The sequence below is a fragment of the Capricornis sumatraensis genome, chromosome 14 (assembly GCF_032405125.1).
Source record: "Capricornis sumatraensis isolate serow.1 chromosome 14, serow.2, whole genome shotgun sequence".
Lineage (NCBI taxonomy): Eukaryota > Metazoa > Chordata > Mammalia > Artiodactyla > Bovidae > Capricornis > Capricornis sumatraensis.
In genome coordinates this window covers 74,926,425-74,940,353 of record NC_091082.1, presented here as the reverse complement: position 1 = coordinate 74,940,353, position 13,929 = coordinate 74,926,425, and the positions used below count along the sequence as shown (strand labels likewise).

Here is a 13,929-nt window from a genome sequence, read left to right as displayed (position 1 = left end):
ATGATTAATTTACTATTTATTTGATTTTATTTATTTTTGGCTGCGCTGGGTCTTTGTTGCTTCATCTGGGCGTTCTCTAGTTGAGGCGAGTGGGAGCCACTCTTCATTGGGGTGGTGAGACTTCTCGTTGTGGTGGCTTCTCTTGTTGTGGGGCACAGGCTCCACAGCACTGGCTCAGTACTGTGGCGCATAGGTTTACTTGCTCTGTGAACTGTGGGATCTTCCCAGACCAGGGATCAAACCCATGTCCCCTGCTTTAGTAGGTGGATTCTTAACCACTGGACCATCAGGGAAGCCCTAGTAGATTTGCTATTGTGACTTTGAGGAACATAATTTGTGATGGACCAGCAAGTAATTGACAAAAGGCAAAGAGGTTGTCCAAAGATAACGGTTGCCTAGAAGTTCTGAGTGAAAATTATCTACATAATATTAAAATGTATTTCTGTTAAAGCAGATCTCTCCAGACTAGAGTTGTATGGCTCAGGTAAATACACAGATCTTCAAGAATAAACATTTCTAAATTAGGAGCAGGTTAATGTCTTTCTCAACTAAATGGGAAAGGACTCAAACCAGAATGGGATTCTGAATTGTAATGGACTTTCTGTAACACACAAATCTTTAAGAAATAAATATTCCTATGATGTTTGGAACAAGATACCAAAGCTTTACTCTTATAAAGCAGCAAGTAACATAACAACTAAGTAATACAGAGTTTTGTGAGTCAAATTTGTATTTTCTCTGTGTTAGCCAGACATCTCCAGAGAGACAGAACTAGCAGGAGATTTATCTTTATCTCCTAAAATGCCAGTTAATCTTAATATGCTATCAATCAGAAAATACTAATTTCTGATATATAAAGTACAAACATGAAATATGTATCTAAGAATCTATATAAGGGAGGTCCTATGATGGCACTCTGGACTGGGAATCTAAATAATCTAAACATTAAACAGAACAGCTTCCTCAAATATCTGGGAATTTCAGAATGACTGATACTTCTGAAGCTGTGCCAGATTTGAAGCGATGTTTGCCAGTAGATTCGCAGATGACAAATTTCGTTCAGTTCAGTCACTCAGTCATGTCTGACGTTTTGCACGCCAGGCCTCCCTGTCCAAAACCAGCCCCCAGAGTTTACCCAAACTCACGTCCATTGAGTCGGTGATGCCATCCAACCATCTCATCCTCTGTCCCCTTCTCCTTCTGCCTTCAATCTTTCCCAGCATCAGAGTCTTTTCAAACCAGTCAGCTCTTTGCATCAGGTGGCCAAAGGAATGGAGTTTCAGCTTCAACATCAGTCCTTCCAATGAACACCCAGGACTGATCTCCTTTAGGATGGACTGGTTTGATCTCCTTGCAGTCCAAGAGACTCTCAAGAGTCTTCTTCAACACCACAGCTCAAAAGCATCAATTCTTTGGTGCTCAGCTTTCTTTATAGTCCAACTCTCACATCCATACATGACCACTGGAAAAACCACAGCCTTGACCATATGGACCTTTGTTGGCAAAGTAATGTCTCTGCTTTTTAATATGCTGTCTAGGTTGGTCATAACTTTCCTTCCAAGGAGCAAGCATCTTTTAATTTCATGGCTGCAGTCACCATCTGTAGTGATTTTGGAGCCCCCCAAAATAAAGTATGACACTGTTTCCACTGTTTCCCCATCTATTTGCCATGAAGTGATGGGGCTGGATGCCATGATCTTAGTTTTCTGAATGTTGAGTTTTAAGCCAACTTTTTCACAAAGAGTGCCAAGATGACAAAGAGTACCAAGAATAACTGAAACACCCTCCTGAGTCCCCTCCAATCGTTGAGAAATGGAATAGCAGATCCAGTAGGAACCAGAAAAATAGAGGTAATCGGTTGCAAGGTAATAGATAGTTTAGAGGTAGGAATAGCAGACAGGGGTGCCCAAGTGACAATTGACCCAATCAGTGGCATGAATGATCCTGGGGTAACAATTGCCTGCAGCACAGACCAGAATTTACTAGCCCATCCATATGGACATTATGGTTACAACCAACAGCCTCCCTAAGGCTACTACTGATAGAAGTGTCAGCAGCTTGTAGTAAAACCAACTACTTTGTTAACATGACAAAAGTTTATATTGTACCTTCTGTTGGTCACAGTTTTCTATTCTGATTGTAGCAAGTGAATTATTAATTTTTTTTGGAACTTGAGAGTTCCTAAAAATTATATCTTACTGGAGAGATGTAATGGTTGCTGGAACTAAATACCTCCTAAAAAGGTTTAAACAAAAATCTATGAAACACTGTTATGAAATTCACACTTATTATTTGACATTCACTACCAGCAGAAATTAGTTCAGGAAGAAGAGAATGAGGGCCTAGAAATCTCATAAAATATGACAAAGGGTGAAAGAAACTTGTTACCTAATTGATGCTTCTAAATTACTGAAGAGAATGTGTTAACCAAAAGGGTGTTTTCTGTAGTTTTGAAACAGGTGACCCAACAAACAAAAATGTGCCTGCAGCACTGTTGACAGTTTTATAATAGAACTCTGTTCCATGGGGTAATTATATTCCCATAGCACCAGATTAGTATAAGTAAATCTCCTGAATCTGTGAATCTATTAAGAAACTCAAGTTCACATTGTATCATGGAGCAAAATACAGTTACAGTTTGGAGGTAATACCAGCAGAATATCCAGTCTGTAACTTATAGAAGCTAAACATTATTTTTTAAGATTATGTGTATATTATATATAAAAAACAGCCTGCATTTGCATGATAGAGACTAGAAATAAGGGGAATTGAAAGAATTCATGTATCAGATGGTCTCCCCAGGATGTTTCTTTAGTTTAAAGCAGTTTAATTCAGTCTACTTAAACCACATGGGTTCCCAGATCCTCTTGTATAGAATTCTAGTAAATACTGAGTGAATATTAAAGGACTGTGGAGACGGAAGAAGAAACAAACTTCAGGATTGAATGGAGGGAGGTGTATATGTCATCAAAAGCTCAGCTTCTCTTACACACCAGTGCCAGATTCAGAGACAGAGCTTTGGCTGAAGTAGAAAAGGATAGCTTTATTACTTTGCCAGGCAAAGGAGGATATAGCAGGCTAATGCTCTCAAAACTGTGTATCCCATCTTTAAGAGAATAATGAGAAATTTTATGGTTCAAAGACAGCATCTCAGCTTGTGGATACACTTCTGATTGGTTGGTGGTAAGGTAAAAGGAGTCAGCGTTATCAACCTTCAGGTTCCAACCAGTCTGAGATCTATATGCTTGCGGGCAGCATACCCAGGGCTTGAATCCCATCTAGAGGGAGTTTCCATATCTGCAAAACAGCTCAAATATATTGTCGTGTGTATTGATGAGGAATCAGGACCCTGCTCCAAGACTGCATTACTGTTTCTCTTGACTGTTTCTTTCTTTCTTGTCTTGCTTCCCTCTCTTTCCTAACTAACAGCTGCGTGAATCTTCCCATTGAAACAGGGAATGTCATGGAGGCTGAATGAAGGCTATTTTCTATAATCAAAGAAACGGGGGACACAGGAAGTCTTTGTACCCAGGAGGCCCACAGGGCCTTGCTCAGTATCATAGATTAGCAAGATTACTGCATGTTTCAAGAGGAGAAAAACAGCCTTAAAATCTGCACCAATTATGGATACTGGATTACAAACATTGGAATACTCATGCAGAACGAGAATACAAATCTGCTTCATTATTACTTTGGTGAGGCTTTTTAGGGGGTTGGAGGGGGCAGAGAGGGTAAGGGTGGGTGGTTTTGGTAATGGGTAGGAGTGGAAATGTTTATAAAAAGCAACATGAATAAAATGAGGCTATTTTTGGCTATGCTGTGTGGTTTGCAGAATCTTAGCTCCCTGACCAGGGACTGGGCTATGGTAGTGAAAGCGCTGAGTCCTAACCGTGGAACAGCTAGGGAACTCCCATGAGATCTTAAGCAACTTCCTCCAAATGAACCTCTTGCCAGTGTTTTTTTGACATTCAAGTAATCTTTATCAAAATGAGGAAGTGGATCAGGAAAACCTAGGGTAGACAAGACAATCCGTTGATACATAAGCAGTTGAAAGACTTCTTCTGTAAATCAGTAAGGGGCTGGTAAGATTTCTTAGACTTAAAAGGTTGCTTGTCATATGGCAGAGCCTCTCATCACTTTCTCATCTTCCTTTACCCTAAATTTACTGATACAATTAGGCATGCACACAAATTAAGAGGTTGAAATATTAAAGAACAGTCAGTATAGTAGGAAAGTAAAGATTTTAACATTACATAAAATGTCTACAACACGCATGCTATGCAGCCGTGTTTGACTCTTTGTGACCTATGGACTGTAGCCCACCAGCCTCCACTGTCCGTGGGATTCTCCAGGCAAGAATACCAGAAAGGGTTGCCATGCCCTCCTCCAGGGGATCTTCCTGACCCAGGGACTGAACCTTCATCTCTTATTGTAAATCAGTTTCCTATACTTCAATTTTAAAAAGTTCATGTACTACAGCTTGCTCTATATTCCAACTGCAAATTACTTTCCACTCATCAAGCAAGGACTTTGGAATCTGAGAAAGTAGTCTCTTAAATACTTGTAGCAGATAAGCAGATTGCAGAAGTTTATAAAGATTTTTAGTAATTAGATAGCCTAATCCTTTCATTGCAAAATATAAACATGAAGTTATAATCCAGAAAGAGAATGAGAGTTTTGTTTTTCAAAATATATAAACTTTTCTTGTCCTACTAATTCCTCCAGGCCAAGAATTGTTCATATCTTTTCTGTAGACTGGTGGTTTCCAGATATCTACAACACACATGAAGCAGAGGAGAGAGACAGTTGGATTAAATACAACATGATGATCCATTGTTAAAAATATGACTCCTCCAAGGTTGATTCTAAGAGTTGCCATTTATGCATAACCAGTTCTAGATTCAGGTGGGGGCAGGATGGGATGTTCCTTGAATAAAATAGCAAATTTTAGAGATGTAATCTACCAGTTCCCTAGTCCATAATATCCTTGTACAATCCTTAATCAGACATTGCAGGTTTTGATAATGGCTCAGAGTCTTGCACTTCCCCACAACTCTCGCTTACCTTTAAAATGATTATAAGGATCGTGTAGCTAATCTGTTCAACAGCCTATAATTTTCAGTACTTGTCTATTCCATCCACCCCTTCCAGTTCAGTTCAGTTCAGTTCAGTTCAGTCGCTCAGTCGTGTCCGACTCTTTGCGATCCCATGAATCGCAGCACGCCAGGCCTCCCTGTTCATCACCATCTCCCGGAGTTCACTCAGACTCATGTCCATCGAGTCCGTGATGCCATCCAGCCATCTCATCCTCGGTCGTCCCTTTCTCCTACTGCCCCCAATCCCTCCCAGCATCAGAGTCTTTCTTTTCCAATGAGTCAACTCTTCGCATGAGGTGGCCAAAGTACTGGAGTTTCAGCTTCAGCATCATTCCCTCCAAAGAAATCCCAGGGTTGATCTCCTTCAGAATGGACTGGTTGGATCTCCTTGCAGTCCAAGGGACTCTCAAGAGTCTTCCCCAACACCACAGTTCAAAAGCATCAATTCTTCAGCACTCAGCTTTCTTCACAGTCCAACTCTCACATCCATATATGACCACAGGAAAAACCATAGCCTTGACTAGATGGACCTTAGTCAGCAAAGTAATGTCTCTGCTTTTGAATATGCTATCTAGGTTGGTCATAACTTTCCTTCCAAGGAGTAAGCGTCTTTTAATTTCATGGCTGCAGTCATCATCTGCGGTGATTTTGGAGCCCAAAAATATAAAGTCTGACACTGTTTCTACTGTTTCCCCATCTATTTCCCATGAAGTAATGGGACCGGATGCCATGATCTTCGTTTTCTGAATGTTGAGCTTTAAGCCAACTTTTTCACTCTCCACTTTCACTTTCATCAAGAGGCTTTTTAGCTCCTCTTCACTTTCTGCCATAAGGGTGGTGTGATCTGCATATCTGAGGTTATTGAAATTTCTCCTGGCAATCTTGATTCCAGCTTGTGTTTCTTCCAGTCCAGCGCTTATCATGATGTACTCTGCATATAAGTTAAATAAGCAGGGTGACAATATACAGCCTTGATGTACACCTTTTCCTATTTGGAACCAGTCTGTTGTCCACCCCTTCCAAGGCAACCTTTATCACCTTTTAGCAGAGTACTTGTGCTCATGCTCAGTCACTGAGTTGGGTCCAACTTTTTGCAACCCTATGGACTGACTGTAGCCTTCTAGGCTCCTCTGTCTATGGGATTTCCCAGGCAAGAATACTGGAATGGGTTGCCTTTTCCTCCTCCAGGGGATCTTCTTGACCCCGTGATCAAACCTGAGTCTCCTGCTTCTCTTTCATTGGTGGGTAGATTCTTTACCACTGAACCACCCTGGGAAGCTCATAATATTTAACTTCTTTCCACTCACTTCTGTACCAACAGGTATCTCCCACCTCAACTCACACCTCTTGCGGACCTAATTCTTTATTCCTCTATTTTGTTCCAGTCAATCACTGTTCTTTGGTGCTTTCTTTCTTACCTATGATATACTTTTACCATCCAGAGACAACTATTCCTAATATTTTGGTATATAAGAACATGGCAGTATTATCTTCTCATTTATTTCTTTGGCTGTCCCAGGTCTTAGCTGCAGCATGTGGGACCTTCTGTCTTTGTTTGTTGAGCCATACAGGATCTTCAGCTGTGGCATGCAACCTCGCAGTTGTGGCTCGTGGGATCTGGTTCCTCGACCAGGAATTGAATCCAGGCTCCCTGCACTGGGAGAGAGGAGTCTTAGCCCCTGGACCACCAAGGGGGTCCCAATATTAACTTAATTTGCAGAAATTACGCTTTTTATTGGAGCCAAAACTATGAACTCCTTATTGCCTGTGATTTTAAATCTTGTTGAAAGCTTCCTCACCCTAAGACCTACAATCTTTTCTTCTAATTGTATAGCTTTGTGTTTCACAAGTAGGTCTTCAATGTGTGAGAAGCTCACATTTGTAAAAGTAGAGTAGAAGTGAGGAGTCCTGAGGGGTTGGTAACAGAGGCAGCAGAGATTAGGTAGCTTTGCTATCACTCACCCACTGTCCATAGGGAAGCTCTACTCACTTATCCCCTGCTTAGCAAAACCCGTATCTTAATATGTTCAGAGGAGAAACTTTGACATTCTTAAAGCAAAAGACATGCTATGAAAATGAACCAATCATCAAACAAAGAAGAAGTTACACATAACTAAACATATGATGCTATCAGTAAAAAATTCAATATGTATAGAAACCTAGAAACAATCTTCTGGAAAGTAGAATAAAAGGTATGTGAAGGAAATGGGAAAGAAAAGATAAAAAGATTAGAGAAACCCAGGAGGGCGAGCATCAGATAAACTGGAGGTTTTGAAACGTAAAACAATAAAAATATAGAGAATTCTGTTTAAATTATAAATAAAATGTCCTATGGTGGAGAGAGGTTAGTGAGTCCCAGCCTAGAAAATGAAAACAGATCTGAACCATAATGTTATAAAATTTTGGAACACTTAATGATGAAGCAGAGAACTAAAAGGATGAAAAGAAGTTACGATTTTAAAAAGTGTTAGTCGCTCAGTCACGTCCGGCTTTTTGTGGCCACATGGACTGCAGCCCATCAGGCTCCTCTGTCCATGGGATTTCCCTGGCAAGAATACTGGAGTGGGTTGCCATTTCCTTCTCCAGGGGATCTTCCCAACCCAGGGACTGAACTCAGGTCTCCAGCATTGGTAGGTTGGTTCTTTACCACTGAGCCACCGGGGAAGCCCCTAGTTTCATTAAAAACTTTCAAATGAAAGCCTCTGGTTGGCCTGGCTGGAATCACATGTTCATCCTTGGCTCCATCACTACAGCCAGAGGAATGACTGACTCACTCTGACAGGCCAGGTACAGATTAGGTGCCCATCCTGGCCCTGGGGAGAAGGTACCATAATGGGGAGAATGAGCAGGAATGGGAGAGGAAACCAGACAAATAAATAGAGAAACATCTACTCTACATATCAAGGGCTTCCCTGGTGTCTCAGACAGTAAAGAATCTGCTTGCAAAAGCAGGAGACATGGGTTTGATCCCTGGTCTGGGAAAATCCCCTGGAGAAGGAAATGGCAACCCACTCCAATATTCTTGCCCGGAAAATCCCATGGACAAAGGAGCCTGTGGGCTCCTACTGTCCGTGGGGTCACAAAAGAGTTGGACACGACTTAGCGACTAAACAACAATTCTATATGTCCTACAAAATCTTTGACAGTTTGAAGACTGCCTACTTCGACAGCCTTATTTCCTTCCACTATTTAAGTCAGATTATGCTCCTGAAGGATAGCAAAGCAGTTCAGAGAGTGAGCTTTGAGATTAGCAGAACTACCTTTGCAAAAGAAATTTGCAATTTACAAATTATATTATTTTGGGTAATTTTTGCAACCTCTCTAAGCCTTAGTCTCTTCATTTGTTAAATATGGTAAATAATGAAACCAAAGGACATGATACCAGAAAAACACTTGGCATAGGTCTCCCAGGGAACAGGTGTGAAATTTTGAGGGGTTGGTAAAAAGTACCCATTAGAGATTTCCTGTCTCATACAGGGCAAGAGACTGCTTCTCAGGTCTTTAAACTATATCACTGGCTTTCCTGGTTCTTCACCTTCTAGATGACATGTCATGGGGCTTCACAGCCTCTATAATTGCTTGAACCAATATCTTAGAACAAGCTATAATTCTGTTCTTTTTCTTTAGAGAATCCTGGCTAATACAGCTGTTAATTAGAGTCCATGCCTTATTCAGTTTTCGCTGGATTTTTATACCCTCATTTTCATGTGTGTGTGTGTGTATATATATATACTTTCATACAATTTCAATACCATACACAAATTCATTAACCACCACCAAAATCTATATACAGAACTACTCATACAACTCCATAGCAAAAAAGCAAACAATTTGATTAAAAACTGACAAACAATTTGAACAGACATATTCTCAAAGAAGAAATACAGATGGCCAGTATATATATATAAGGACATGAAAAGGTGTCCAACATCATTAATTATGAAGAAAATGTAAATGGAATAACAAATATTGGCAAGAATATAGAGAAAAAGGAAAGCTTATATTCAATACATTGTTGGTGGTAATATAAATCTGTGTATGTATTTCTATAAATTTCCATAGCCACTATGGAAAACGATATGGACATTCCTCAAAAAACTGAATATAGAATACTGTATATCCAGAAATATATATATGTGTGTGTATATTACACACACATATATATATATCATACAAATACTATATAATCCAGAAATTCCACTGCTGGGTACTTATTGGAAAAAAATTAAAACACTAACTCAAAAAGATATCTGCACCTCCATGTTCATTAAGCATTATTTACAATAGCCAAGGCATGCAAATAACCTAAGGGTCCATCAGTGAATGAATGAATAAAGAAAAGACATATAATAAATATATGTATGTATGCTATTCAATCATTTAAAAAGGAAATCCCACCACTTGTAACAATGTGGATGAACCTTGAAAGCATTATGCTAAGTGAATAAGTTAAAGACAAAAATCATATACGAGCTCACTTATAAGTAAAATCTAATAAAAACCACTGACCTTATACATAGAAGCAACAGACTGATCGTTTCCAGAGGCAGGGGGTGGTGTATGAAATGGGTAAAAGTGGTCCAAAGGTACAAACTTCCAGTTATAAAATAAGTAAGTCCTGAGGATGTAATGTGTGGCATGGTGACTATAGTAATAACACTGTATTATAAATTTAAAGTTGCTAAGAGAGTAGATCTTAAAATTTCTCATCACACACACAAAAACTGTAACCATGTGTGGTGGGACAAAAAGAGATACAGAAATGTTCCACCAGCATATAGTAACTCCACAAGCTCTTCTTTATAGTCATACCCTCCTCATCTGTCCTTGTCTGCTCATCTATTCTCCACCTTTATAGTTTTGTTATTTCGAGAATTCAATCTCAGTGAAACCATGTGCTATGTAACCTTTGAAACTAGCTTTTTTCACTAAGCATGAGGCTCTTGAGACACATCCGAGTTGCTGCATGCATCCTCATTTCCTTCATTTTTATTGCTGGCCAGTATTCCATTGTATAGATTTCACTGGACCAATATTTGCTTAATCATTCACCTATTGAAAGGCATTTCAATTGTTTCCTCTCAAATTTACTTTTAAAGAAGTAAACATTTAAATAACTTTAAATCTTGCCAACCCAGGGATTGAACCCAGGTCTCCTGGGAAATTCTTTACCATTGGATTCTATACTGTCTGAGCCACCGGGGAAAGCCCTTAAATCTACCTCAGTTCAGTTCTGTTCAGTCGCTCAGTCGTGTCCGACTCTTTGCGACCCCATGAATCGCAGCACGCCAGGCCTCCCTGTCCATCACCAACTCCCGGAGTTCACTCAGAGTTGCATCCGTTGAGTCAGTGATGCCATCCAGCCATTTCATCCTCTGTCGTCCCCTTCTCCTCCTGCCCCCAATCCCTCCCAGCATCAAAGTCTTCTCCAATGAGTCAACTCTTCACATGAGGTGGCCAAAGTACTGGAGTTTCAGCTTCAATATCATTCGTGGGATTAGTTCACTGATTAAGTGTTTCTGAACAAGAGGAATGCAGTCATCACATGGGATGTCTATTTGAATAAATATGACTTTATGAGGGTGACTTTTAAAATTCTTTAATCACTAATCATCATTCTTTAGTTGCTCAGTTGTGTCCCATGCGACCCCGAGAACTGTAGGCAGCCAGGTTCCACTGCCCATGGGATTTCCCAGGCAAGAATACTGGAGTGGGTTGCTATTTCCTTCTCCAGGGAATCTTCTCAACTCAGGGATTGAACCTGCATCTTCTGCATTGGCAGGCAGATTCATTGCCACTGAGACACCAGGGAAGACCTAGTCAGTTAATAGCTTAATCCTAAACAGTGTCAAGTCTCAGGAGACCGTAGGGGCAGGGGACCAGAGATAGTCAGCATGAGGCAAAGAGGGCCAGCCCGGTTGAAATATTACTGTGGTAAGGAGGAGAGCTGACGGAGAAAGTGGTGTGCAAAAGAGAAAGAGTGGTTTTGCAACAGGAAAGATGACAGCATGGGAATCATTTACACTTCCCATTTCCCTCGAGTTCCAGCGGCTGGACTGTCACTGTCACTCACTACAACACCCCTTTGAGCCTCCACTTACATCCAGTAATAACCATTTCATCATTAATTTTACACAACCATACATGGAAACTAAACCCACCCCAAAGGCCATGATTTTTGTTACAAAAAATTCAGAAGAACATATTCTCTTTTAAATCAATTACGTGTCTATACATTTGAAGTTAGTTTTAGCTCATTTGGGGTAATAATATACCCTCTTCAGACCTTCTGTTTCTATACTTGCAAAGTAGAAAAATCATATCTTATCTTCCTGAAAGTAATGAACATGTAAAAAAAAATTCTTTGAATTTCTATTTTTACTATTTCATTAAAATAGTGCTGTATCTATCAAAAATATTCTATCAGTTCAGTTCAGTTCAGTCGCTCAGTCGTGTCTGACTCTTTGCCACCCCATGAATCGCAGCCCGCCAGGCCTCCCTGTCCAACACCAACTCCCAGAGTTCACGCAGACTCATGTCCATCGAGTCAGTGATGCCATCCAGCCATCTCATCCTCTGTCATCCCCTTTTCCTCCTGCCCCTAATCCCTCCCAGTCTTTTCCAATAAGTCAACTCTTTGCATGAGGTGGCCAAAGTACTGGAGTTTCTGCTTCAGCATCATTCCGTCCAAAGAAATCCCAGGGCTGATCTCCTTCAGAATGGACTGTGAATATGATCTCCTTGCAGTCCAAGGGACTCTCAAGAGTCTTCTCCAACACCACAGTTCAAAAGCATTAATTCTTCAGTGCTCAGCTTTCTTCACAGTCCAACTCTCGCATCCATACATGACCACTGGAAAAACCATAGCCCTGACTAGATGGACAGGAAAGAGCTTTTGTTCTTTCAAAAGGAACCAAGAGGTTCCAGGTGGACAAAATAAATTTTAGATGCAATTCTTCTCTCAATGGGCTCCCAATTTAACTCAGTGGAGAAAATAAATGTCAAAAGTATAAAGCATGGAGTTATTGTAGTAATTACAAATAAATATATCATGGCTATTTGACATTTTCTTCTTCAATGAATTTTCCTCCACTCTTTCTTAGTGGTCCATTTTCATAATCATCACCTAGATAAAGTCATCATGCTATTAAGTCAAGCATTTTGCTCTGTGACCATATCCTTCCATTCTTTCAGATTCTTTGTTTGAATAATGCCCTCCCCACTATGGGACACCCCTGGGTCCCCTTGGGCTCTCCAGTCCTTTAGCATCTCTGCTGTATCTCTTTTCTTTAGCTCCCTTCTGCCTTTTGTTCTCTCCTTTTCCAGAATAAATGGCCCATCACCTCAATAATTCTCTTGCCAAAACATTAAGCTCACTTGTCCCTATTTTCATTCCCTTTTATTACGGTAAAATCCCTGGAAGCAACTAAATATTCAGTTTTTCCACCTTTTCTCCACACTGACTTCATACTTAACTGATAATTTTTCTACACGTGTTCCATACTCACAGGAGAGAATGTGGGACTGTTACCAATTCATGATTCCTAAATTAAAATGTGCTTTCAGTATTCCTGGTGATCCTATTGCCTTTTCTAACCAACACTCTCCTTCCTATCCAAGAGGGCTTTTCCCCACCTTCTCTCTCCTCAAACTTCTGCCCTGGACAAATTCTTCCCCTTGCTCCATGAAGACAACCTACTTCCACCTCAACAGAAAAAAATAAAGGCCAGCAGCGGTGAACTCCCACAAGTTCCTCTTATCCCAGCTGGAAAATGCCCCTGTGCCTGGGTCTACTATAGCCCCCTTCACTCCTCTTTCAGCAAAACGTGCCCCATCTCCATCATTCAAGATCTAGCCTCATCCTGGGTTCCCACTCCCTTGTTAGCCCAGAGCCATCCACTGTCTGCCTTTCATCTCTTTATCTCTTCCTGTATATTAGTCCTTTCCATCATGGCATCTGGTCCCTTCACTTCATGGCAAATAGATGGGGAAACAATGGAAACAGTGATAGATTTTATTTTCTTGGGCTCCAAAATCAATGCAGAGAATGACTGCAGCCATGAAATTAAAAGATGCTTGTTCCTTGGAAGGAAAGCTTATGACCAACCTAGACAGCATATTAAAAAGCAGAGACATTACTTTGCCAACAAAGGTCCATCTAGTCAAAACTGTGGTTTTTCCAGTAGTCATGTATGGATGTGAATGTTGGACCATAAAGAAAGCTGAACACTGAGGAATTGATGCTTTTGAACTGTAGTGTTGGAGAAGACTGTTGAGAGTCCCTTGGACAGCAAGGAGATCAAACCAGTCAATCCTAAAGGAAATCAGTCCTGGGTGTTCACTGGAAGGATTGATGCTGAAGCTGAAACTCCTGGCATGCTGCAGTCTATGGGGTCACAAAGAGTCGGACACGATTGACTGAGTGACTGAACTGAACTGAACTGATCAGCACGTAAACACGCATATCCATCTCAGAAAAAACCTCCCTTAATCTCACTTCCTCTTTCCCAGTTACCATCTTCCTCCCTCCTTTCCCATGGGGCCCAGAAACTTTTTTTTTTTTTTTTTACCATGATGACTATAGTTTTTTGCCTCAAAGCTGCACATTAGTGCCATCTTCCCAACCCATTCCTTTTCTAGTAAAAGACCCTGCCCTCGCTACAGAAATGGGCTTATGTCCCAGACTCGACCAACTATGGTCATTATCTGTGCTCAGCAATCAGTGATTGGCCCTGAGACCTGAGTAACCAAGGGCTCAAGAAAGTAAACAGAAACCACACTGGGTACTTCAAAGAGAGAAGAATTAATCCAGGGAACTCTTAAGTATGAAAAG

The 13,929-nt window shown here is 40.6% G+C and overlaps 1 pseudogene; it reads left to right on the top strand.

Moving 5' to 3' along the window:
• Positions 1-985: 985 nt before the first annotated feature.
• On the top strand, positions 986-2,042 carry LOC138090895 (RNA guanine-N7 methyltransferase activating subunit-like; annotated as a pseudogene).
• Positions 2,043-13,929: the final 11,887 nt, after the last annotated feature.